This window comes from Lates calcarifer, linkage group LG11 (assembly GCF_001640805.2).
Source record: "Lates calcarifer isolate ASB-BC8 linkage group LG11, TLL_Latcal_v3, whole genome shotgun sequence".
In the NCBI taxonomy this organism is placed as follows: Eukaryota; Metazoa; Chordata; class Actinopteri; family Centropomidae; genus Lates; species Lates calcarifer.
Genome location: NC_066843.1, coordinates 10,706,022 through 10,711,234, shown reverse-complemented (window position 1 = coordinate 10,711,234; position 5,213 = coordinate 10,706,022).

Here is a 5,213-nt window from a genome sequence, read left to right as displayed (position 1 = left end):
CATGTAGCCCAAATAAGACATGATAATAATTTTTTATTTAATGATAAATATATTCAATTTATACAGCATTTTCCAAAACAGATTTTCAAATATTTTACAAAGTAAAATGAGGATAAAACAATACAGCACTGTAATTGAATAAAATTTGATAAAATATAGTACAGATAATGAAACTATATAAAATATATTGAGAAAGAGTGAGATTTAAAGACAGGACAGATCAGACTTGGCATGGCCAGTATGAGATTCTGACGGTATGACAACCAAGCAAAAAAAAAAAAAAAAAATCAATCAAAATCAAAATCAAAATGGGTTGCGCATTATGTCAGGTAGAAAATATCACAATGAGTCATGGGCAGGTATGAGATTCTGACTGTATGATAACCTTAAACAAAAATAAAACAGTTTTGTGGTATTGCAATTAAAGCTCTAAAATGAGTTTGACATGCCTGGTAAGAAAAAAAACTTGAACTTTTTCAAACCACTGTATACCTTGAAACCAGTAACCAGCCTAAATAAGACATATTAGATGTAGCACAACGATAGGGCTGTCCCTAGAGGGACAGTAGATTCAGGCTTCAGGATTTCAGCTGCTTGAAAGGATCTGAATACTTCTTCAATCACTGAAGCAGTGTTTCCCTTCCTCTCTCAGCTGTTGAACCTTTTGTCAGATTTCTTACATTTGTTATCTGCAGCTCACACATGGAGAGCTGCAACTTTACAATGAAGCCTCTAACGTGTTGTATACTGTACTTCTATTCCTTCTATACTATGTTTATTACATATACTTACTTACATATATAGCAGTATAACTTTTCTTTGATAGACATTTAAGAAATGGTTGATAGAACCCATTCCACCTGCGTTTTGACAGACAATACGAAAAGCCAATGATAATGAGAATAGCACCACGCTGAACCAATCACGTGGCTGGAATAGAGTTAGAGGCACGGATTAGGTGAGGCTAGGTTGACACACACAGCATAGAGCACAGGAGTAAGTACACATGCTAATGTTTCAGGTACTGCAGCTGTGCACACCTGTGCATCAGGAGTGGGAGCGAGATAAGAGAGAAAATTTTAACAAAAACTGGAACGACAGCATTACCAAAGGGATTTGTCCCAGTAGAAAATACAAACTACAAATCTGACTTAATGTTAGCTTGTTCATTCTACCATTTTCTCTCTTTGTCTCTTCTTTTTCTCTCTCCCTCTCGGCTCAACCGGTATTTTGCAGATTTATAATATTGCCGCAGCAGCAATAATTCAGGCCGCCACTATGAAATGTATATAGTGGAGTCACTGCAGACATTAAGTTGGCATCTTGGTCATAGCTCAGTTATCACAGCCACTTTTAACCTGTCATAACACCAGTAGTTTCCACTTTAGCTGTGTCCATTCTCGTGACTAGCATACAACTCTCACCTGACACCGGAGCAAAGCATCAGAGTGTAACGATGACAAGTTTCAATTCTGTGAGTGATGAAACTGATTTTACTGACCGAAATTAATTTATTATCATGATATATATAATTTTTCCCCTATTGTCCAGCCCCATATATACTGTAGTGAAACGTGATATAAAAAGTTTAAGAAGTTGTAATACAACAGCTTTCTGTTTTATTGAGATCTGAGCATATACAATTTTTGTACACTTGCTTGTGTATTGTCACATAAATTTTATTTGTTGATGTACTATTGTACTGCTAATGCAAGTTCTGCAGTATATCTTATGTGTATGACTGAAATATTACTATTTTCTTATAATCTAATCTAATATTTTAAGTTAACTTGTGCAGTATCAATCAGCATGTTAGATAAAACAAAAATAATTTGCATTTAATGTGGCATGTGTGGAAAGACACTTTTTTCTGTGCTTTTCTTGCTGTGAACACCAGAGGGCTGTAGAAGTCAGTGTTTTGCTCAACAGATATTTTGATTTATCCCTCCAGTATGAATGTAGCATTTGAACACAAGGTTGGCCAGCATTCATCATTTGTACTGTATTTGTGCATGTACCCTCAGTTGGCAGTTTATTTGGAATTTAGCTAAACTAATACAGTCTAATAAATCAGTCTTGCAAAAAGTCCTACTTTCATAAAAGGTTTCAATGTTCAGTTTTTGTTGAAACCATGTTGAAGAGATGTTGATTCAAGTGTATAACTATCATCGTCATCACATGTTCCTATTATTTTGTCCACTTCATGCAAAACAATGACAGTAGGCTAAACAACAGACACACCTCTTTGTATGTTGCAATACATCTCAACAGCACCACAAATTGCGTCCTCGAAAATGACCATATACTTGAATCAACACCTCTTCAGCACAGTCTAAATGAAAACAGACACTGACAGTTAAATCAAATAGCAACCAAAATCTTTTCTCCTCAGGGAGACTATTAACCTTGCTGTTACTATAGTTGGTGGTAATTTACCTGAATGTAACTGTTCACATGGAGATCTTTGATTGGGCTGCTCCCCTGAGCTTTACACCATCTCTCAGCTCATGGTTTAGTTTTCTAGACCAAATTTTGGTTGTTACCATTGTCATTGTGTAATTTTTACTGATTATGTACTACCAGATACCAGTACCAAATGACAGGCAAAATTAGTCACTAATTAATTCCAATTAACGCCTCTCTGCCCAACATTAATAATAAGAATCATGAATTTATTTCAAGCTGTTGTATTGGACTGCAGTGGCTGTAGCTAACTCTGCCAAATATACTGGCAACACAGAGTATGTTTAGATGACTCTGCAAATGAGCGTCCCTGTTCACCTGCCTCCAGTGCCAAGTCCAGCTGACTAGACCTTTCCATGACCCTGCTCAGTGGTGACAGCTGCACCCAGTCTCTGTGGAACACCACACCATCCCAGAATCAGACGAACAACGGTTCCTTCAAGACAAGTTCCCTCAAGACAGAAAGACCTGGTCTTGAGCAGGACCTGACTCAGCCGCAGCCACCCAGGTGTGCCCTGCTCGTCCCGGCACAACAACCCTTCTATTTACCACGTGTTTACCTCACTTTACCTCATTTCCCCTCATTTCCCTGGACTATATTTGTAGTCATGCTGAGCAGTCAGGGGATTTTCCTGTTGACAGGTAAATTCTCAAACACCAGAAAATCCAGAAAAACAGATTAGTGGTTACCTTGACACTGTGGATGTGAGAATTAATAGACAAAAGCTAAGATTCCAGTAGAGAGTAGAATGAGGGAGAGCCACAAAGGTGAGGGGTGCAAATAAACACAGTTTGGTACACCTGTGGACTTCGACCAAAAATAGGTGAATGGTCAACCTGCCAGACAGTGTGTCTTTGAGACATGTAGAGCCACTTCCTCAGCCCAGAAAAGGTCATTTTCAGGGCATGGTCATTAAGCGGTACTGTAAGCAGTAAGAAATGAAACCTAACTTTAATGCTGATTCCTATCTAGTTAATACCACCTATTATTCTACTGTCGTACGCCCCTAAACTTGCACTAAGAATTGCTACACCATAACTGATACTGCTGTATTTATAAACACCTATTAAAGTATACTAATCAAAGTCACACAAACAGTACTCCACACAGAGATATGACCACACACACACACATTCCTAAACTAGTTTACTGAAGCATTTTAATCAGAGGATTGTTTGTGGTGCCCTTAAAATGTCCTGCTTTAAAGAACCCGATCAATGTATGTAGGTCCTACAGCACCTCCAAGCCCTGCATTGTGTGCCTATGCACCGTGTGTGTTTATGTGTGTGTGCACGCGTGCCTGCATGTGTGTGAGTGTGTGTGTGTGTGTGTACAGGCGTATGGAATTTGTCAGTATTCTAGCAGTGGGTAAACACTGCCTCTGGTCACCACCAAAAGCTGTGGTGGTGGTGATGTTGTGCATGGTAACTGGAAGGAAGACAGGCCTCTGCCCAATGTAAAGCTGATTAAGTAGTTTAAATCCAAACAAGCCAAGTGGACTGGCACAGTCTCAGAGGACCTGAGATCCCCTCTGAAGAAACACTGGAGAGGATGCCAGTGTTGGAGTGAAGCGTCTATGGAATGATGCTTCGACAAAGTGAGGGGATCAGCCTGATTTAAGAGTCTCCTGGTGAGATCTTGATAGTTGTACCGTCCAGAACATTTCCTCCTTTTAAGAGTAACAAGGGCTGTTACCTGGCAACAAAACATGAATAGTCACGAGTCTAGGATACATATGAGAAGGAAGAAAAACCGAGGAAAGATAAATCTTAATTTCTCCTCTTCTTTTTCTTTCTTTTATTCTCTCCCTCTTCCTCACCTACCCTCTGTTTCAGACCATAAAAGGCAGGGATGCTGCGTGATGAATGGCAGCGGAGCCTCTGACTGAACAGGGACTTGTGGTGCCACTCTGAAGAGTCCCTGCAGTTTCTCCATTCAGCTCCATTCACAGATGACAGCACAAGGGGAACCCCCCTCTCCTACTGAGCAAAAACACCACATTCTGCCCGCCAGCCCACTTCCCCACTCCCTTGTCTTCCAACCCAGACCTAGTAACACTGCTGTATTTTTATGGTGTTTGACAAACTGCTCCCTAGCAACCAGACCAAAGGCACCAGGAGGCCCATCTCCCCAATGGTACATGTAAAATCAGCCTCATTCTTCATGGGAGAGATAAAACTCATTGATTGCATGTGTATATTTTTCCCTCTAATGAAAACCAGGCATTTAGCAACTACATTCACACAATCTGTGGAGCAAAGTTTGTGGTACAAAACATGAGGCCAAAAACAAGACAAAGATGACAAGAAAGCCAACTTCTAAACTATAAAATACTTTGGGGTCACATGCTTCTATATGTGTTAAGACAATGACAAACCATCTTTGAGCTACTAAAATCCCTTAAAACAGACAGCTGAAATTAAATTGACTTATTTTGATAGCAAGCTTTTCACCTTAGCTACAATGTCTTTTCCACTTCAAGTACAGTTACAGCTAGGAAAATGAAGTCAAGTACTGCTCACAGTATATAATAAAGTAGAATTAGGTGTGATATATGGACTTTATTTTATATAGCATTTTATACATAAAAGAAACTTGCAGTCTTATAAATCAATCCTTGTTCTGCCTTTACGTTTCTATATGGAATCAACACCTCTTCACTCCAATAAATCTGAGTGGGCATGATTGTATGAGCTGCTCTGTTGACAGACTGTGCTCCGCTGAGTGGAAAAGCTTGTACCGAATGGCA